Genomic DNA, 22,952 nt, shown 5'->3' on the forward strand with positions numbered 1-22,952 from the left:
ATCTTGAAATTTAGTGAGAGATCATCTTATAATGCTACCGTCAATCAAAGCAAGATAAGATGCATGAAAGATAAACATCACATGCAATCAATATAAGTGATATGATATGGCCATCATCATCTTGTGCTTGTGATCTCCATCTCCGAAGCACCGTCATGATCACCATCGTCACCGGCACAACACCTTGATCTCCATCGTAGCATTGTTGTCGTCTCGCCAACTATTGCTTTTACGACTATCGCTACCGCTTAGTGATAAATTAAAACAATTACATGGCGATTGCATTGCATACAATAAAGCGACAACCATATGGCTCCTGCCAGTTGCCGATAACTCGGTTACAAAACATGATCATCTCATACAATAAAATTCAGCATCATGTCTTGACCATATCACATCACAACATGCCCTGCAAAAACAAGTTAGACGTCCTCTACATTGTTGTTGCAAGTTTTACGTGGCTGCTACGAGCTTAGCAAGAACCGTTCTTACCTACGCATCAAAACCACAACGATAGTTTGTCAAGTTGGTGCTGTTTTAACCTTCGCAAGGACCGGGCGTAGCCACACTCGGTTCAAGTAAAGTGAGAGAGACAGGCACCCGCCAGTCACCTTTAAGCAACGAGTGCTCGGAACGGTGAAACCAGTCTCGCGTAAGCGTACGTGTAATGTCGGTCCGGGCCGCTTCATCTCACAATACCGCTGAACCAAAATATGACATGCTGGTAAGCAGTATGACTTATATCGCCCAAAACTCACTTGTGTTCTACTCGTGCATATAACATCAACGCATAAAACCAGGCTCGGATGCCACTGTTGGGAAACGTAGTAATTTCAAAAAAATTCGTACGCACACGCAAGATCATGGTGATGCACAGCAACGAGAGGGGAGAGTGTTGTCTACGTACCCTTGTAGACCGAAAGCGGAAGCGTTAACACAACGCGGTTGATGTAGTCGTACGTCTTCACGATCCGACCGATCAAGTACCGAACGTACGACACCTCCGAGTTCAGCACACGTTCAGCTTGATGACGTCCCTCGAACTCCGATCCAGCCGAGTGTTGAGGGAGAGTTTCGTCAGCACGACGGCGTGGTGACAATGATGATGTTCTACCGACGCAGGGCTTCGCCTAAGCACCGCTACGATATTATCGAGGTGTCATATGGTGGAGGGGGGCACCGCACACGGCTAAGAGATCAATGATCAATTGTGTGTTTAGAGGTGCCCCCTACCCCCGTATATAAAGGAGCAAGGGGGGTTCAACCGGCCAAGGGGAGAGGCGCGCCAGGAGGAGTCCTACTCCTACCGGGAGTAGGACTCCCCCCTTTTCCATGTTAGACTAGGAGAGAGAGAGGGGGAAGAGGTGGAGGGGAGGAAGGAAATGGGGGGCGCCGCCCCCCTCTTCTTGTCCTATTCGGACTGGGGGGGGCAGGGGCGTGCGGCCCTGCCCTGTCCTCCTCTCCTCTCTTCCACCTAGGCCCACTAAGGCCCATTAAGTTACCGGGGGGTTCCGGTAACCTCCCGGTACTCCGGAAAAATCCCGATTTCACCCGGAACACTTCCGATATCCAAACATAGGCTTCCAATATATCAATAATTATGTCTCGACCATTTTGAGACTCCTCGTTATGTCCGTGATCACATCCGGGACTCCGAACAACCTTCGGTACACCAAAACATATAAACTCATACTATAACTGTCATCGTAACGTTAAGCGTGCGGACCCTACGGGTTCGAGAACTATGTAGACATGACCGAGACACCTCTCCGGTCAATAACCCATAGCGGAACCTGGATGCTCATATTGGTTCCCACATATTCTACGAAGATCTTTATCGGTCAGACCGCATAACAATATACGTTGTTCCCTTTGTCATCGGTATGTTACTTGCCCGAAATTCGATCGTCGGTATCTTGATACCTAGTTCAATCTCGTTGCTGGCAAGTCTCTTTACTCATTCTGTAATACATCATCCCGCAACTAACTCATTAGTTACAATGCTTGCAAGGCTTATAGTGATGTGTATTACTGAGTGGGCCCAGAGATACCTCTCCGACAATCGGAGTGACAAATCCTAATCTCGAAATACGCCAACCCAACAAGTATGTTTGGAGACACATGTAGAGCACCTTTATAATCACCCAGTTACGTTGTGACGTTTGGTAGCACACAAAGTGTTCCTCTGGTAAACGGGAGTTGCATAATCTCATAGTCATAGGAACATGTATAAGTCATGAAGAAAGCAATAGCAACATACTAAACGATCGAGTGCTAAGCTAACGGAATGGGTCAAGTCAATCACATCATTCTCCTAATGATGTGATCCCGTTAATCAAATGACAACTCATGTCTATGGCTAGGAAACATAACCATCTTTGATCAACGAGCTAGTCAAGTAGAGGCATACTAGTGACACTCTGTTTGTCTATGTATTCACACAAGTAATATGTTTCCGGTTAATAAAATTCTATCATGAATAATAAACATTTATCATGATATAAGGAAATAAATAATAACTTTATTATTGCCTCTAGGGCATATTTCCTTCATCAGGAGCCTCTATGGTAGCAGGCTCGTGATCAACTAACTGACGCTCTTGGTTTTCGGACGTAGGACGAGCAACTGAGATGGGCTCGACGACAAGGGGCTCTGTGGGAGCAGCCCGATCTTTCTTCTTTGTCTTCCTCTTCTTGGTCTGTGGAGCATCGTCAGTGGCATTCTTGCTCTTGCGCTTTCTGGCTTTAGCCTCAGCTACCCTTGTCTTCTTTAGTTCAGATGCAGCTGTGGGGACCTTAGGCTTCGTGCTTGTCATACTGGCAGGGAAGACAATGTGAGTTGCCTCCCGCCCTGGTGCTTCAGCTTGAACCACAGCAGGCTTTTTCTTCTTGGCAGCCATCTTGGGGTCGATGCCTGGATGCCCAAGAGCTTTGCAATTTTTTGCTTCATTGTGAGCTTGAACACATTTTGCAGCAAGGTGTTTCATTCGCTCTCTTGAGCCTTTTGCTTCCTCACATTTCTTACGAAACGCCTCCTTGAGGTCATGCACCATCTGCTTGAAGGTTTGAACATCAGCCACGCTGAGCTTGGCCATGTGCTTCTTGAAGTGAGCCTCCTCATAGTCAATTTTGTTCTTCAGTTCGACAATCTTCTGAGCCAGAGCAGCTCATGAGCAATGGCTCCATGGAAGGAGACACTGATGCCAATTGGGAGCTGAAGATTATCGATACTGAGGCTTGGGTTGTCAAACCATTCATCAATGAAAGTGTTCAAGATGTCCACATCGAAGAGGGGCAGATCGTTGAAGATTTCTGCCTCTTGCTTGCTCTTTATCAACTGCTCAAGAGCATCATCGCCATTATATTCGTCACTTGACAGATCAATGGCTTCAGTCTCGTTCCTTAGAACGGCAGCTGGGGTCAGTGCTTGACCAGAACTCTGGATGGGCTTCTTCTTCTTCTCAGTCTTGGAGATGCGAGAAAGATCTTCAGACTGCACACTTGCTTCAGGAGGTGCACTGGCCAGAGGCTTCGCACGCGAAGCTTTAGGTGCAGCAGAGGGCTTTGAGGCCTTTGGTTTCTTCTGCTTCTGTGGCTTGGGAGGAGCAGGCGCTTCATCAGAATCAGCGTCGTCTGCAGAGTGCTCCACGGCTGCCCCCTGAACAGCAATGTGTGTGATGAGACCTTCGAGGTTGTAGAAGGGCCCGGCAATATTGGGTTCAGCATCACGGGTGCCATCAGCCCGAGGAGCAGATGGACCGGGGTTGAAGTCTAATCCAAGCGATTTCTTGTTCTGTTTGGCAGATGCCTTTGCAGTCTGAAAGTTGCGCTTGTACAGATTATCGTCACGACACCATAGCAATGATGATGGGTCAGCATTAGCAGGATGTGGTCCATGGACCATACAAGGGTAGAAACCCTGAGCAATAGCTTCAGATCTATTCTTGGGTTGTATATTTCAAAAGAGAATATCACCCCAAGGACACTTGATGGCATTCTTCTCAGCATACTCCTTGGTCACTAACCTGTATTTGAACCATTGCTCGGCCCAATATCTTCGAATCCATTGGATTCGTGTTTTGCGCTGATTGTAATCCTCTTCGGGATCAGTCTTGTACAACTCATAGAGATCTTCGGGCAAATCCTTTGACGTATCCCCACGGTGCTTCCTGCCGCCCTTTCTTGCTGATTTTTTCTGTGGCCATTGTACTCAAACAGAATGGCTCCAGTACAGTGTATGGCTTCCGCTTGCTGGTCAGACAGGAACTTGCTAATGGTGAATGAATGTGATGTTATAGGAACTCTGCAAATGAATGCAGACTATGAGAACCAAGGGATTCTCCCACGGACATGTACCTGTGACAGCATTAGAGATGCGAGGGAAGGGGAAGAGGTCATATGCATTCTCAGAAGATTTTGAAGATAAATCAGTTTTGAAGACATTGACCTCATGGCGCGAAGACATTCACTTATATGTTGAGAGTTGTTTCCAGATTTGTATGAATCCAAGAATAGGTACAAGTGAGGAATCTAACTACTTGTGTAGCATATTTGAATATACTAGGCATGGTATGAAATGCAGACAGGATAGATCCAAATTTTTAGGCACATAAACTACTTTTGGTGAGGAAGGGTGAATCTATCGGATCAAAAAGACAGTAAAAATGAGGTTTAACTTACCACACGAGGAACTGCTAGACGGAGTGTAGTGGGAGGCCGAGCAGTTCAATCTTCCGTGCCCTAACTCGGCGACGGAAGACACCTACGGCGGCGGCGGAGGAGACGAGGTCCGCGACTGTCGGATCACGGGTTCCGGCAAAACCCTCAAGGTTTGAACACTGGGGTGCGCACGAAGATCTCCCCCTACCGATCCAAGTCCTAGATTCGCTAAGATCTCAAGGGCTAACTCGACGAACACAAGATTTATACTGGTTTGGGCCACCGTTGTGGTGTAATACCCTACTCTAGTGTGTGGTGGTGGATTACCTCTTGGGCTGAGGATGAACAGTACAAGGGGAAGAACAGCCTCCTGAGGTGAGGTGTTCTTGTGCTTGGCTAACTTGTGTGGGTGAGGATTACATAAGATGAGATGCCCCCTACTATGGTGGGTAGTCCTATTTATAGAGGCCCTAGTCCTCTCCCTAAATATTGAGCGGGAAGGGATCCAACAACGACAAATTTGAAAGGGGACAACCAGTACAGCTTATCCTGACAAAAGCAGTCTTGCCTGCAAAAGGCTCTGGTGGTGACGCCGCCTTGGGCTCCATGGTGACCACCGTCTTGCCGTCCTGCTGGTCTTGGTCTCATTGCACTGATATGGAAACCTTTGCTTGACGCCTCGGTACTCTGCGCCTGTGCTTGCTTCCTTAGCATCAAAGAGGAAACAAGGACACTATGCGCGCTGGCGCCTGCCTGGCCCCGATCGTCATGGCTCACGTCACGAGAACCTCACGAGGTTTGCCTTGCCTTGATCTCTCCGCCCCTCTAAGCCAACCTGGTGAGGCCGCTCCCGAGGAGGTCTTGCGTCGTAGGCCTCGCGAGGCTTGGCCCCTCGCGAGGGTCTTGAGTGCTTGTTGGTGAAGATGGGCCGTACGGGCCCGCTCGCAATGCCACACCGTGGGCCGCAGGCAGGCAAGTCTGGGGACCCCCATTCCCAGAACACCGACAGTAGCCCCCGGGCCCAAGGCGCGCTCGGACTTGGCTTCGAGCCGAAGCCAAAGGTCAAGTGCGGAGCGCCGCGGGCCCCAATAGCCTGCGGCCTTGCTCGACGCGTGGCAGTTGATTGGACGTGGGCGTCTCCGCTTCCCCACGCTGCCTCGGCAACTGCCCGGCTTGACAAGTCCCAGCGACATGCAGGGAAAAACCATCGTTACCTGTGATCGTGGGGGCGCTGGTTGGCCTTCTCCCGCTATAAATGAGGAGGGGTAGAGCCCCCGTCGCCCATCTCTTCCCATCTGCTTGCTTCTTTTCCCTTGCTCCATTGCTAGCAGCGACACCAATGGCGCCCATCCGAAGGTTTTCTGCTGCAGAAAAGGGAAAGAATCCCCTCGACGGGCCGGTGCCGCTCCCGCTGAAGAAGAGGCCGGTCCACCACCGCGACGCGGCGACGATGCAGGTGATGACGAGGCCTTGGTGCGAGCGGCCTCCTCCTGGGTATCTGTTACCCCTGTACGCCCAAGCCGGGGGCTCAGGAGGGAGAGGTGACGAGCGTCTGCGTGCGTGCCGTGGCCATGGTCGCCGTGCCGCGGGGGCGCGCGTCGCCGCCCCTGGAGTTCACGCCACGGACTCCTCGCGCGAGCTCGTGCTGTGGGCGGCAATGCCCCCGAGCACTTGGATCTGCTTCCCTTCCTTCTTCTCAGCTAAGATGCCGTCGAGGGGGCCCCTTGAGCTTTGGTTGCAGCACACCGACTACGACACGCCGATGACTGGAGCGGAGGTTGAGGCCGTCTCCTCGGGGAAGATCTTTATGAGCCGAGGCTGGGGTGAGGTCGCTCGAGTTTGTCGTGCAGAGGGCGCCCTCGCGATCCACTTCGTGTACGACGGCGCCTCCATGTTGTTCTTCAGGGTCTTCGTCACAGAAGGCCGCCGTCTGGAGAGTTGCCCCAGGTGGAGTCATCAGGCTGGTGCTGCAGCGGGGGTAGAGTCTGCTGTCCGCGTCTCCACATCAGCACTTGGGAGTCCAGCGATTCTCCCGAGCTCTACGAGACCCCGGAGACGAGCGACGACAGCTACGTGCCCCCAAGCTCTCGCCGAGCCCAGAGCAGGGCTGCAGCATCTGGCTGCCGCCGCTGTTGATCCGGATGAGGTTGGCGCCGGCCTCTAGTGGCCCACTGTTGATGATGGCGTCATCCACAGGGGCACGTGTAGATAGGATTCCCTAAGTTCTTGCCTTTTGTTCCCTGCGAGGAATCAGGAAGTGCCCCGTGGGGGTGTGTAAAGGTTTTGTAATGTCTCTTGTCAATATTGTCCTTCTAATGAACTTGCGCGAGCGCGAGTCCTGCTTCAGCTCGGTCTCCCCTTTCCGACCCTGCGACGACTTGGTGCTCTACGCTGACAGGTCCCGGTCCCCAGGCAGGCTGCAGCCGTCGCTGGTATGCCAGGTCGCGTGCAGTGGTCAAGGCCAGGAGGTGAGCGGACCGAGGTCCAGTAAGAGTTCCCGAGGCGCGATGCCTAGGAGGTCCCCTTTAGCGCTCAAGTAGCCGTCGAGAGGTAAGAAAAGGGGGTGAAGTTGCTGCAGCAGGGTTGCAGTTAGTATGGTTCATAATCCTTAGCGGTTTAGCCAACCCGGGCACGAGACATATCTTGACGGTCCGGAGTCGATTCCTCGTGATGCGCCAGATTTGTGTGTAGGTGTCCATAGCGTAGCTAGGCCAGGCCCATATGAGCCTCCCCTCTTCTCCACGCTCTCCTCTGTGCCCTACGTCCTCAGGTCCCGGCCCTCGAGCGAGCTCAGCCACCGCTGGTATGCCAGGTCGCGTGCCGTGGTCAAGGCCAGGGGGTGAGGGCTGGAGAGCCAGTAAGAGCTCCTGACTCGTGATGCTCAGGAGCCCCCCTTTTAACGCGCAAGCGGATTGCATGGCGGAAGAGGGAGCTTGCGGTGCCGCCTGCCATCATCCTCAGGAGATTCCTGCAAGCCAGCACAAGGAGCTCCACGAAGAGATGAAGGCACTGAGGGCCTGGTGAGGTGACGTGCGCGGGGTGTGCCGCGAGTCAGAGCTTGACCGCTCAGGTTTGTCGACGTTGCAGGGACGGACCCGAGCACAAGCGTCGTGCCATCTTGAGTAGCCCCCGTGGCGGGTGAGAATCAAGCAGGTGATAGTCATAGGTAGATTAAGCATGGAAAGCATACTGGCTTAGGTAAATGCAGGGAAGATACATGCCACTAGGTCAGCCCCGAGCGGCTTGGGGATGATGCAGCCTGAGGGGCGCCCCCAGCAAGGTAAGCTAAAGACATAAAAGGGGTACATGCCATAGGGACGGACCCACGTGGCCTGGGAATGATGCAGCCCGGGAGGCGCTCCCAGCTAAATAAACTTGGAAAATGTCACCTGGTTCTGTTGATGAAGGGGTGTTGGGGCAGCTGAAGATGCGTGGCGAAGGGGTTGCTCCTCACAAGCCTCCGGGACCCTGAGCCTCAGGAGGCTCTGGGGGTCTTGGCGGTTCCTTGAGGACCGTCTCCATCTACGTCAGGACGGCGTGGTGCCTGGCCTCCTTAGCCGCCAGGACGTGCCGCAACTTGTGCTGATAAGCGGATGCCACGCTCGGCAGGCCGAATGGCATGCGAACATAGTTGTGCGGTGGGCCCTCGCAGCGTCCCACGTGCGAAGGCCAGAAGAGCTCCTGAGACGCGGCCCTGTTGAGCCCTGGGACGTCGATGCGGACGCGCAGCCCGGCATCCTCGCCTGGATGGGGAGCTGCGCCTGGTGAGCGGCGGCCACCGCGCATGGCCCTTGCGTCTTGCAGTTCCTGAGTGGTCTTGATGATGAACTCCTGAGCGGTGGGCGCTCCTCGCCCTGTGCTCCTGAGGGTGACGTGCCGCGAAGCACCCCTCCAAGTGGTGCCCGAGCGCCTCCCTCGTGACGTTGGCAACGTCTGAGGCCCTCCAGAAGAGAGCCCTCGAGCCCTACCCAAGGAGGGCACCGGGCGCGCCTTCCTATGCGAGGGAGGGAGGCGCCCCAGGTGCGGGCGCTGATCCTGACGAGGTACCACTCGCGACGCCACCCTCCTGAGGTCTTGCACGGAGTAGCTGTTTCTTATTCTTGGGGATGGCCTCAGGAGGGTACTCGTTCTTGCTGTCTGGGTCTTCGATTGCTGCAGCTTGGAAGGCACGCTCGAGGGAGCACACCGCGTCTCTTTCTTCGCACGGGACTGTGATGATTCCGCCGCTTCATGGCATCTTGAGTACATTGTAGCCGTGATCGGTCACCGACATGAACTTGGCCAGGGCTGGGTACCCGAGGATCGCATTGTACGGCAGACGGATATGGGTGACGTCGAAGTCGATGAGCTCGGTGCGGTAGTTCTCGCGCTGTCCGAAGGTGACGGGACGGCGGACCTGCCCGATCGGGGTGGTGGAGCCGTCGGTCACTCCTGAGAAAGGCTTGGTGGGCTGAAGCTGGTCATACGGTAGTTGGAGGTTGTCGAACGTGTCGACGGACAGGACGTTGAGCCCTGCGCCGCCATCAATAAGGGTCTTGGTGACTTGCACGTTGCTGATGACTGGTGAACACAACATCGGGAGGGTGCCAGCGGTAGCCGCGTAATTGAGCTGATCTGCTGAGCTGAACGTGATGGCGCACTTGGACCATACGAGCGGGCGCGTGGCCTCGAGCTCGGGGAGGACTGCATTCACTTCATGAGCAAACTATTTGAAGATACGCTGTGAGGCTGGGGCTTGAGCTCCGCCCAAGATGCAGGCGATAGCACGTGGCTCCTGGAAGCCCCCAGCCCCCTCGTCTTGATGGTGGTCGTCATTCCTTCTTGGTGGTGGAGGTAGTGGAGGGAGACCGGTGTTGCCCTGAGGACGATCCTCACGAGGCTGATCCCTCCAGGCGCCCTCGCGAGACTGATCCTGCCAGCGGTCCTCACAAGGCCGGTCGCGCCACTGCTGGCGTGGGCCACGGTCATCCCAGCTTCCGCCACCACGTCCTCCTCCTTGGCCGTAGCCCCGGTCGTTGCGCTCGGGACATCAACCGAAACGTCCTTCTCGAATGGCTCTGAGCTCTTGACAGTCGCTGGTGTTGTGGCTATGCAGGTTATGGAAGGAGCAGAACGGCCGGCTGCTCTTGGATGACTCGGGCTGGTCTCTGCCGCGCTTGGTGTCCGGCTCCGCCGCGAGCACGGCTGCTCCCTTGCGCTTCACGTCCTTGACCTTGGCTTTCTTCACCTCTGGGTCAGCAGCTGGGAGCTCGAGGAGGGAGAGGCGCCCCTCCTCAGCCCTTGCGCACTTGGTCGCCAGGTTGAACAGCTCCAGGGATGTGCATAGCTCCTCGTGGATGGCGAGCTCCTCCTTCATCTTGACGTTGCGGACGCCATCAGAGAACGCAGAGATGATGGCCTCGTCCGTCACCTTGGGGATCTTGAGGCGAACGTTGTTGAAGCACTGGATGTACCTCTGGAGGGTCTCTCCTGGTTGTTGCTTGACGCGGCGTAGGTCACCCGCGGCCGGTGGGTGGTCGCGAGTGCCCTGGATGTTGGCAACAAAACGGTCGCGCATCTCGTTCTAGGAGGAGATCGAACTCGGAGGCAGGTTCAGGAGCAAGGAGCGGGCACCATCCTTGAGAGCCATGGGGAACCAGTTCGCCATGAGTTTCTCATCGCCGTTGGCCACCTCGATGCTCAGGTCGTAGAGCTGCAGAAACTCCGCGGGGTTGAGGTTGCCGTCGTAGCGAGGAGGCAGATCCGGCTTGAACTTGCCCGGCCAGTTGACGCTACGTAGCTCAGGGGTGAAGGCGCGGCAGCCTGCCGTGGTCACCGGAACTCGCTGCTAGCGGAGAACTTGTCCTTGATGGGGTCCGCACATTGCCTCCGCAGGCGGCACGCGGTCTTGCCGTGGTGGTGCAGGGAGTGCGGGGGCGTTTTCTCGTGGCCGAGGGACTTCTTGACAGCTTCTTTCTTCTTGCACGGGCGCCGGACGCGGCAGGTCACGCCGTGGGGCCGCGCGCCTTGGCGCCAAGACTCCGTATTGGGGCAGAGGTGGTGGAGGGGCTCCATGGGCTGCGCCACCCGCGGCTGGCGGAGGGCGAGGCAGCGAGAGGAATGGCGCAGGGGAGCCCCCTGCGGCGCTGACAAGCTCGGTGATGCGGTCAAGCCAGTCCTCGTAGAGGTCGTCGATGGGGCGGTAGCGTAGGACCTCGCGTGCCATGCACAGTGCGGCTTGCGCGTCCACGGGAGCGCGACAAGCGTGGGATGACGAACCGGCCGGGGTCAACGATGGAGTGGCGGTGCGGCCATCCTGCCGCACCGAGGGGTGCAGCGAGGATGCTTGCTGCTTGTTCCCCGCCGGACCGGTGGCGGCGTTGGCGGCAGGCGACGGAGAACGACGAGGTGGCCCGCCGACGGGAGCCGTCTGAGCAACGCAGGCAGCGAGGGCACCCTGGTGCTCAGCGCGGGCTCGGCGAGCATCCGCCATGGAGACGATGAAGCAACGGGACGCGGAACGACGGAAGGGAAGCTTTGGCGCACCCCTACCTGGCGCGCCAAATTTCGGATCACGGGTTCCGGCAAAACCCTCAAGGTTCGAACACTGAGGTGCGCATGAAGATCTCCCCCTACCGATCCACGTCCTAGATTCGCTAAGATCTCAAGGACTAACTCGACGAACTCGCAACACAAGGGACACAAGATTTATACTAGTTCAGGCCACTGTTGTGGTGTAATACCCTACTCCAGTGTGTAGTGGTGGATTGCCTCTTGGGCTGAGGATGAACAGTACAAGGGGAAGAATAGCCTCCTGAGGTGAGGTGTTCTTGTGCTTGGCTAACTTGTGTGGGTGAAGATTACTCAAGATGAGATGCCTCCTACTATGGTGGCTAGTCCTATTTATAGAGGCCCTGGTCCTCTTCCCAAATATTGAGCAGGAAGGGAGCCAACAACGGCCAATTTGAAAGGGGACAGCTAGTACAGCTTATCCTGACAAAAGCAGTCTTCGCCTGCAAAAGGCTCTTGTGGTGACGCCGCCTTGGGCTCCATGATGACCTTTGTCTTGCCATCCTGCTGGTCTTGGTCTCATTGCACTGATATGGAAACCTTTGCTTGACGCCTCGGTACTCCGCGCTTGCACTTGCTTCCTTAGCACCAAAGAGGAAGCTAGGACACCGTGCGCGCTGGCGCCTGCCTGGCCTCGATCGTCATGGCTGACGTCACGAGAACCTCGCGAGGTTTGCCTTGCCTTGATCTCTCCACCCCTCGCGAGCCAACCTGGTGAGGCCACTCCCAAGGAGGTCTTGCATCGTCCGCCTCACGAGGCTTGGCCCCTCGCGAGGGTCTTGAGTGCTTGTTGGTGAAGATGGGCCATACGGGCCCGCTCGCAGTGCCACGCCGTGGGCCGCAGGCAGGCAAGTCTGGGGACCCCCGTTCCCAGAACGCCGACAGCAGCCGGCGGAGGACGACGTCGGTGAGGTCGCGGCAGCTAAGCGCTTCGTCGCCGATGTCGTCAAGAGCTAGCGATGGCGCTAGGGTTTGTGCGAGGTGGAGAGGTGGGAGAAGGATTTTGACCGCGATGTGATGTGTATTTATAAGGAAAGAGACAACACATCGCAATTACGCAGGTGCCCCTGGCGGTTCACATTTGAGGGACACGTGGAAAACATGCAACACATTGGAAGCTGTTCCATGTTCCCACGCACGCCTGGACTGTCGGGTGGTCGATCCGGCTTCTCCGTGTTTCAGGCAATAAGGATATAGCTTTTAAAACAGATTCAATTTTTGTCTCTGTATCTTCTGCTGACAAGGACGCAGAGAAGACATTTGACGGTTTCAATAGAATGCATATGATTTAGATAGAATTTGAGATAGAAGCATAGAAGAGATTAGGGTCCGATCACATTCACTTACATCAAAAGATTCAAGCAAGAAGACATAGCTATAAGTGAATGCTATAGAGGACAGAACACAAATATATGTATATATCTGAGTAAGACCAAATCAACAAAGTGAAGATCAACATGAAGACAAATCAATGTTGAAGATAAATCAAATGCGAAGACTTAGCACATGTAACGCCAACTGAAACACTCCAAACAAAAGTTTGGTGGTGGCGTTACCCACCGTATAGGAAGTATTAGACCCAGACACGGTGCACAATTATCGTGGCGCTCCGAAGTCAAATTATGCATTAATGTATTCACACTTAGTGTGTATGTCTTCATTGATTGAAGATATACATTACTTTGTGTGTTGCACATCTAAGTTATCAACATGCATAAGTGTCAGGATGTGTGTCCAATTACAGGACATTTGAGGATTCTAAGATATTTAGCTCACACCGCAACTTGCAAAACCTTTTCTCATCCAAGGGCTTTGTGAAGATATCAGCCAATTGCTCTTTAGTGTTGACGTGAATGATATCAATATCTTTCTTCATAACATGATCTCTGAGAAAGTGATGACGAATTTCAATGTGCTTTGTCTTCGAGTGCTGAACTGGGTTGTTGGCAATCTTGATGGCGCTTTCATTGTCACAGTAGAGTGGTACTTGCTTCAGATGGATGCCATAGTCCTTAAGAGTTTCCTTCATCCATAGAAGTTGAGCGCAGCAAGATCCAGCAGCAATGTATTCAGATTCAGCAGTGGAGAGAGACACATAGTTCTGCTTCTTTGAAGACCAACAGACAAGTGATCGTCCCAGAAAGTGACATGTGCCTGATGTAGACTTGCGATCCACCTTGTCACCAGCATAATCAGCATCTGAGATTCCAACTAGATCAAACTCTGAGCCCTTTGGATACCATAATCCTAGTGTTGGGGTGTAAGCCAAATATTGAAGAATTCGCTTCACAGCTAAGTGATGCGATTCCTTTGGTGCCGCTTGGATACGGGCACACATGCAAACACTAAGAATGATATCTGGCCTAGATGCACATAAATAAAGTAAAGAACCAATCATGGAGTGGTCTACCTTTTGATCGAACTCTTTACCATTGGCGTCAGGACCGAGATGACTTTTGGTTGGCATTGGCGTCGTGTAACCTTTGCAATCTTGCATTCCAAACTTCTTCAGGCAGTCTTTGAGGTATTTCTCTTGAGATATGAAGATGTCGTTGCTTTGCTGATGAATTTGAAGACCTAGGAAGAACTTCAGCTCACCCATCATGGACATCTGATATTGTTCTTGCATCATGTGCCCAAACTCATCACTGTATTTTTGGTTAGTACAGCCGAAGATAATGTCATCTACATAGATCTGGCACACGCACAGTTCTCTATCATATGTCTTCGTGAAGAGTGTAGGATCTAGAGAAACCGGTTTGAAGCCTTTTCTCTTCAGGAAGTCTTTGAGTGTTTCATACCAAGCACGAGGGGCTTGTTTGAGGACATACAGTGCCTTGTTGAGCTTGTATACCATGTCAGGATGTTTTGGATCTTCAAAGCCAGGTGGTTGTGCAACATACACTTCTTCTTCAATCTTGCCATTGAGAAAAGCACTCTTCACATCCATTTGGTACAGAAGGATGTTGTGATGGTTGGCATAGGCTAGCAGTATGCGAATGGCTTCAAGCCTAGCCACGGGAGCAAATGTCTCATCGAAGTCAATCCCTTTAACTTGAATGTACCCTTGGGCAACAAGACGAGCCTTGTTTCTGACAACTTGACCATGCTCATCTTGCTTGTTGCGATATATCCATTTGGTGCCTATGATGTTGTGCTTGCGAGGATCAGGACGCTTGATCAATTCCCACACAATGTTCGAGTCGAACTGTTGAAGCTCTTCTTGCATAGCTTGAATCCATTTAGGTTCCATGAAGGCTTCAACAACTTTCTTGGGTTCAGATATTGAGACAAATGAAAAGTGCCCACAAAAATTTGCTAGCTTTGTTGCCCTTGAACTAGTGACTGGACCAGGTGCATTGATGTTGTCGATTATCTTCTCAATTTGTACTTCATTTGCAACACGAGGGTGAACTGGACGAAGATTTTTCTCTTGCTGATCATTGTCTTCATTTTGAGCATTGGCTTCAGGCTGAGTATTGTCTTCAGGTTGATTAGGCGCAGAAATGATAAGTTCCTCTTCAGCCTGTGCCTCAGAAGGTATGATTTCTCCATTTCCCATAAGCTTGATGGATTCACTAGGTGGAACTTCATCTAGCACATTTGGCAGGTGCTCTCTTTGCGAGCCGTTAGTCTCATCAAACCGCACATCTACAGTTTCAACCACTTTATAGTGAAAGAGGTTGAAGACTCTGTAGGAGTGCGAATCCTTTCCGTAACCAAGCATGAAACCTTCATGTGCTTTCGGTGCAAATTTTGAAGTGTGATGTGGATCCTTGATCCACCACCTAGCACCAAATACTCTGAAGTAACTGACGTTTGGCTTCTTACCAGTTAGGAGCTCATAGGATGTTTTCTTCAAAAGCTTGTGAAGATAAACACGGTTGATGACATGGCATGTAGTGTTAATGGCTTCGGGACAGAACTTCCTTGGAGTCTTGTATTCATCAAGCATCGTCCGAGCCATCTCTATAAGTGTTCTGTTCTTGTGCTCCACGATGCCATTATGCTGAGGTGTGTATGGAGCAGAGAACTCATGAGTGATTCCTAAGGTATCAAGGTAAAATCGAGGCCAGTGTTCTTGAACTCTGTGCTGTTGTCACTTCTGATGTGCTTGATCTTGACGCCATAGTTCGTCATGGCACGATTGGCGAAGCGTCTGAAGACATCCTGCACTTCATTTTTGTAAAGGATTATATGCACCCATGTATATCTTGAGTAATCATCAACTATGACGAAGCCATAGAGGCAAGCAGTGGTAGTGAGAGTAGAGTAGTGAGTAGGGCCAAAGAGATCCATGTGTAGCAGGTCGAAGGGTTGAGATGTCGTCATGATTGTCTTCGAGGGATGCTTGGCCCTAGTCATCTTTCCAGCTTCGCACGCACCACACAGATGATCTTTCTTGAACTTGACGCCCTCGATGCCTACGACGTGTTTATTCTTTGCGAGAGTGTACAAGTTCCTCATGACAGCATGCCCTAGCCTCCGATGCCAGAGCCAGCACTCTGAAGCTTTTGCTAGAAGACATACGACCAACTGTGGTCCTGCTGAGAAATCTACCATATATAGATCATCTTTCCGGTATCCTTCAAAGACTAGAGACTTGTCAGATTCCATTAGAACAAGGCAACAATATTTTCCAAATATCACAATCATGTTCAAATCACAAAGCATTGAGACAAACATTAAGTTGAAACCAAGGGATTCAACAAGCATCACTTTATCCATGTGCTGATCCATTGAGATTGCAACTCTACCTAGACCCAATACCTTGCTTTTACCAGTGTCAGCAAATGTGATGTGACTCTTGTCAGATGGACGTAAGGTTGAGTCCATGAGAAGACTTTGATCACCAGTCATGTGATTAGTGCATCCACTGTCCATAATAGATTCTGAAGCATTTGGTGTCATGCCCTACAGTACAGTTAGGGGGATAGGCTTCACCAAGAGTATTGTGAAGCATAAACATTTGATGGACAAGAGGATTATCAAAGCTCCTATCAAGGTTAGGACTGATAGGATGGCAAGCGATTCAGGAACAAAATAAATAATAAGACCATTTGGGTATTTTATCTTGTGCCCCACAAGATGTTTTAGGTCCCCAGCATAAGCATCGGACGCCTTTGATTTCCGGCTGGAGACCTTTCCCTGCAAAAGAAAGTTAATTTTTCTTAACCACCCACATCTTCAGGGGTGGCTTAGAAGCAATGAGTCTAAGTGCAGCATCTGAGAACTTCGGCTTTGGAGCCCTAGAAAATAGCCTTGCAGGAGGTGAATAATACTCATATGAATAAGTAGAATAGTTCTTAGTCTTATGAACATATCAGTTTGATGATACACGCTCATATTCATAAGTCTGAGTATGATTTCCCTACAAAACATTGGTGTTAGGGTGACTCTTGTGAGTCCTCTGTCTGTATGAAGCCTTTGGACCATATGAAGCCTTTGGTCCGGGGTTTGCCTTCTTCCCTTGTGGTGTCATGATGACATTCACAGGGAGATTCTCAAGACACCTTTTGGGCACCCAGATCTTCTTCATAGGTGGTCCATTCCTGCAATTAGTACCAATATACCTGGCAAACACTTCACCATTCTGATTCTTAAACAGTTTATAGTTTGCATTAAAGGATTCATCAATGATAATCGGGTTAGCACAAGTGAAGCCAGATAAGGTGGATGGGTCCACTAAAGGTCCCTTTGCAGCAACCCATGTGGTTTTGGGGTACTACTCAGGCTTCCAGTAAGAACCATCAACATTCATTTTCCTCTCGAACCCAACACCCTCTTTCCTAGGGTTTTGGTTCAGAATCTGCTTTTTGAGGACATCACATAGTGTCTGATGCCCTTTGAGACTTTTGTACATCCCAGTCTCAAGCAATGTCTTCAACCTAGCATTTTCATCAACAATAGTAGTGGTATCCTCAGCAGAGGGGTTAATTACCAAATCAGCAGTTGAAGATATTGTGACAGTAGTAGCAGTAGAACATTCAGCAACAGAAGTAGTGTTATCATGCTCAAGGCATTTTAGACATGGTGGTTCAAATCCTTCCTGAGCGGGACTGATCTGTTGAGCGCAAAGTGACTCATTCTCTTTTTGAAGATCTTCATGAACTGCTCTCAATTTCTCAAGTTCTTGCTTCCTTTGAAGATAATCATAGGAAAGCTTTTCATGAGTTGTTGAGAGCGTTTCATGACGACTTTCAAGTTCCTCGTACTTAACATGAAGATTTTTGATGTCTTCAATTAAGGACTGAGATCGGGTCATTTCCACGTCCAACAGGTCATCGCTTTTGTCTAACAGTTTTTGAATATGTTCCATAGCTTTCTGTTGTTCAGTTGCAATTTTAGCAAGTGTTTTGTAGCTAGGTTTGGATTCACAATCAGAGTCATCTTCACTTGATGTTGAAAGTAAGCATCACATGAGTTTACCTTGGCACCACGTGCCATGAAGCAGTCGGTGGGGGCAGAGTCGTCCTTGTCATTATCATCAACATTGGTGATGGAGCCATTGTCTTCAGCGTTGTAGATGGACTTGGCAACGTAGGCTGTGGCTAATGTCAGACTTGCAACGCCAGAGTCGGACTCCTCCTCAGATTCCACCTCTGCCTTCTCAGAAGCAGACTCCTCCTCTAAATCCATCTCCTTGCCAACAAAAGCACGAGCCTTGCCAGATGAGATCTTCTTATGTGATGAAGACTTGGAAGAAGACTTTGAGGATTTCTTCTTCTTCTTGTCATCAGAATCATATTCCTTGCTCTTCTTCTTCTTCTTCTTCTTGTTCTCATTGTCCCACTGAGGACACTCAGAGATGTAGTGACCAGGTTTCTTGCACTTGGGGCATGTTCTCTTCTTGTGGTCATGAGTAGAAGCTTCATCATTTCTCGAGCTGGATCTTGAAGACTTTCTGAAGCCTTTCTTCTTGGTGAATTTCTGGAACTTCTTCACAAGCATAGTAAGCTCCTTTCCAATGTCTTCAGGAACCCCAGAACTACAGTCAGATTCTTCTTCATATGAGGAAACAACCTTTGCCTTCAAAGCGAGAGTTCAGCCATAGTTGGGACCATAAATGTCTCTTTTCTCAGATAGCTGAAACTCATGTGTGTTGAGCCTCTCAAGTATGTCAGACGGATCGAGTGTCTTGAAGTCAGGGAGTTCTTGAATCATCAAGGCTAGGGTGTCAAATGAGCTGTCAAGTGATCTCAGGAGTGTCTTGATGATTTCATGCTTGGTGATCTCAGTGGCGCCTAGAGCATGAAGCTCATTTGTGATATCAGTGAGGCGATCAAATGTGAGTTGGACGTTCTCATTGTCGTGTCTCTTGAAGCGGTTGCAGAGGTTGTGAAGAACACTGATCCTTGAGTCTCTCTTGGTTGAGACGCCTTCGTTGACCTTGGAGAGCCAGTCCCAGACTTTTCCAGAGCACTCACACGGCCATATCGTCCTTTAGTCAGATGATCACAGATGATGTTCATGGCAGTAGAATCCAGTTGAACGACCTTCTTGACATCAGCAGGGGTGACACCTTCGCCAGTCTTGGGAACACCGTTCTTGACGACATACCATAGATCGACATCAATGGCTTCAAGATGCATGCACATCTTATTCTTCCAGTAGGGGTAATCAGTGCCATCGAACACAGGACACGCAGCGGAGACTTTGATTATCCCTATAGTAGACATAGCTAAAACTCCAGGTGGTTAAACTGAATCACACAAAACAAGGGAGTATCTTGCTCTGATACCAATTGAAAGTGCTAGTTATCGACTAGAGGGGGGTGAATAGGCGATTTTTGTGGAAGTCTTCAAAACATGGGAGTTATGAAGACAAATAATAGAAATGAACCTATTGATATGCAGTGGAAGGAAGACTACACTAGACAAGCCATAGTCAAGTATACAATGAAGTGAAAGCACGAAGACTAATAGCAGCTAGGTAGTATGGATCAAGATGAAAGATGGTATGAAGCCAAACAACAATAGTCGACACACAGAGAAGTCAAACAGATAAGGCAAGCATGCAAATGACTTCACGAAGACAAACTGTAAATAAGTGAGGGAAGAGATAGAACCAGTTGCTTGGAGAGGACAAGGATTTGTTGGACTAGTTCTAGTTGCTGTGACAACTGTACGTCTGGTTAGGGAGGCTGAGATTCAACTTAGAAGACCGCATCTTCACCTTATTCCCCTTGAGCTAAGGACACTTAGTCCTCGCCCAATCACTCTGGTAAGTCTTCAAGGTAGACTTCCAAACCTTCACAGACTTCGTTCACCGGCAATCCACAATGACTCTTGGATGCTCAGAACGCGACGCCTAACCGGCTGGAGGATTCACAGTCCTCAATTGTAACAAGTCTTAAGGTCACGCGGACAGAACGTCTTCAGTGATGCCTAACACTCTTTGGCTCTGGGTGTTTTGGGCTTTGTCCTCGCAAGGATTTCTCACTCAAATGCTTCAGAGGTGGGTTGCTCTCAAACGACAAAAGCCGTGCACTAACTCTGAGCAGCCACCAATTTATGGTGTAGGGGGTGGGCTATTTATAGCCACTAGGCAACCCGACCTGATTTGTCCGAAATGACCCTGGGTCACTAAGGAACTGACACGTGTTCCAACGGTCAGATTTCAAACACACGCGGCAGCTTGACTTGGGCTACAAGTAAAGCTGAATCATCCAGCCCTGGATAAGATTTGCTCTCATTGTCTTCGCTCAAAGACATATGATTTGGTTGGGCATCACTTCACTCACTCTGACTTTTTCACTTGGACCCCACTTAACAGTACGGTGGTTCCTATGACTCAACAAAGAAGAAAAGGAAACTACGAAACAACTATGTCTTAGCACTCCATAGTCTTCACGTGAATGTCTTCTCGAGTCATAATGTTTGTTGTGAATATCTTCACATACCTCCATTGTCTTCAATGTCTTGACACATTTTTAGGGGTCATCTCCGGTAGGTAAACCGAATCAATGAGGGACTACTACCTGTGTTATCCTGCAATTCTCACAAACACATTAGTCCCTCAACCAGGTTTGTCGTCAATACACCAAAACCAACTACGGGTGGCACTAGATGCACTTACACTGACAGTAGGGACCCACACAAGCAAGTCCTTCCTTATTACGCAAAAAAATGATTGCTCCTGCTGATAGCTGGGACCCAACGCCTGTATCTTCGCACGGAAGGAAGTGCCTCCTTGTTATGCAAAAAAAACTATTCCTCCCGATGACGGCTGGGACCCAATAGATTTGGTGGCTGACTTGTGGGCCTACTAAGATGACGCATATGCAGGGCTTTGTTAACTTAATCAACAAATGATTCTACCAGCAGGACCGTTGGATGTTAATCCAACAGCCGTGCTGCTTCTTCAACCTCTGATCTTCCTCCGGTCTCATGTGGGCGGCAGTGCTACCGCGCACCCGAACCAGTCAAGTTTCCCACTCCTCTCCATCTGCGACTCAACTGCCGTGTCTTCCCCATCTCCGAGTCATTCCAGTCTGGGGCCTCGCCGTCGTCCACCCGCCTTGGTGCGCTCGGCACGGTGTGGTCAACATGGTCAACAAACGAGAGTCATCGGAAGATGACTGTACGTGAAGAGGCTGGCAGTGGGGACGCACCACGCCCATGGACGCGCGCATGCAACTGCATCCTTTGTACCCTGAAAAATAATCTTTTCTCCCCCAGACAGCTGAGACCCACCGGCTACATCTTCGCACGCAAGGAAGTGCGTCCTTATTACGGGCAAAAAATGATTCTTCCCCCTGACGGCTGGGACCCACCAGTTATATCTTTGCACGCAAGGAAGTGCATCCTTATCCTCCCTGACAGCTGGGACCCACCCGGTCAAAGCGTACGTAGCGTTGTCTGTCTGGTCGCGAATGTGTACGTACATACTGGTCGATCAGTCTCTCTACAGCGATGAACTGTGGCCGAGTAAGGAGCAGCACGTGTCATAGTAGAGGCGCGGACATAGCATGTCACGCAGTCCCATATATATTGTGTACAAGTACGTACAGCCACACTGCAAGAAAGTAAATACGGCTACGTACGTACATACGGGCGAGGTCTCGAACGCGTACAGTGATGTCATCTTGTTCATCGGCAGCCAACCGGCTGGGTCGCAATGGAGGAAACAACGTTGTGTTCATCGGGAGGCAACTGACTGGGTCGGAATACGTCATGTTCATCGGGAGCCAACCCGCTTGGGTGGAACAGCCAAAACGAGGTCTGGCGTACCGCAGAACAGAGGAAAGGGCCTTCTGTTCGACCGCCTACAGTCAAAACAGAGACCTGTTCATTGGGAAGGTCTGGCATACTGCAAAACGGAGAAAACGGACTTCTGTTCGAGTGCCTACGGTCGAAACATGGTGTTGTTGATTGGGAGGGGTGTGGCGTACCGCAAAATGGAGGAAACGGACTTCTGTTGGAGCCCCTACGGTCGAAACGGGGTCCTGTTCATCCACCGTCTAGTGCCTTGCTCTAGCCTCCACCTACCACTGTTCATCCACCGTCGACTTCCTCCTACCTCTACCAGCTACTGCTCATCCACGGGGTCCTATTCATCCATCCTCCACCGGCTACTGTTCATAGAGCCTCCACGGGGTCCTGTTCATCCACCCCAACCGGCTGGGGTGTGGCGGCCTCCTCGTGGTCCTGTTGATCCAGCGGCAACGGCCTACTACCATGAGGTCTTGTTCATCCAACACCCACGGAAACTATTCATCCATAGCTAACCAACCGGCTCGACTCACCACGTCTCGACTCGTTCTACGTACCCCGCGCATGGTAGCAATGGTCACTATTCATCGAGAGGCAACCCAACACCAGTTGGCTATGTCTCGCACGGGGGCTCGATCGGCCTCAGTAAGCAGCAACAGTGATCGATTGCTTGGGTTCAGTTAGCAGCAGCAGCGAAGGAATCGCCCGGGTTCAGTAACGTGCGATCGCTCAGGTTCAGTTAGCCAATGCCTCGCACACACGCGCGTACACGAGAGAAACGTGCAAACCATAGTGCATCGCTCGGCCCCGACCACCCACCATAACTGGGAACTCCCTGATATTTTCCTCGCCCTCGTTTCTACCACTATTTTTTGTCATGGATAGCCCAAAGAATGTCATGCAGCTTCGTCTCCGGCCCGCCTAGGACGAAAAGCCCATTTTCTGTCATGATTTTTTGTCATAGAAGTCGGAGCCCACCACATCTATGATGATACGTGTTTTTGTCAGAATTATCATCATAGAAGGGTCATAAGCATGACAAAAAAAATCGTTCGGGGCAAAATGTCATGGATGTGTCTTTTTTTTGTAGTGCATTCATCATACTCATGTGGAGGTGTAAGATCGGTACCTTTGTCATTGCCTCTTATGATCAACTCAGATGTAGTAGGCACTCTCGGAGGTGATGGGTCACATGGTCGAGGTGATGTAGTCCTCACAACAACGAATGTGATTGTCATAGTACGCCTAGTAGTTGAAGGAACAACCATATCATCTCTTGGAATGTGCACCTTGCGGTTATTCTCCTTGTGGACAACACGCCATTTTATTTCCTGTTCAGCTTTGCAAGCAAGATGAAACAAATGGTCCATAGGATAACACTCTTCATGAATTAGTATCTCCTGAATATCACGGTTTAATCCTACCCAAAATCTACTATAAAATCTTCTTCACTTTCCTCTAACAAGTATTGCAACAAGGTAGTTCGTAAATCCTCATAATATTTTGTTACATTGTCACTACCTTGTTTAAA

The sequence above is a fragment of the Aegilops tauschii genome, chromosome 7 (assembly GCF_002575655.3).
Source record: "Aegilops tauschii subsp. strangulata cultivar AL8/78 chromosome 7, Aet v6.0, whole genome shotgun sequence".
In the NCBI taxonomy this organism is placed as follows: domain Eukaryota; kingdom Viridiplantae; phylum Streptophyta; class Magnoliopsida; order Poales; family Poaceae; genus Aegilops; species Aegilops tauschii.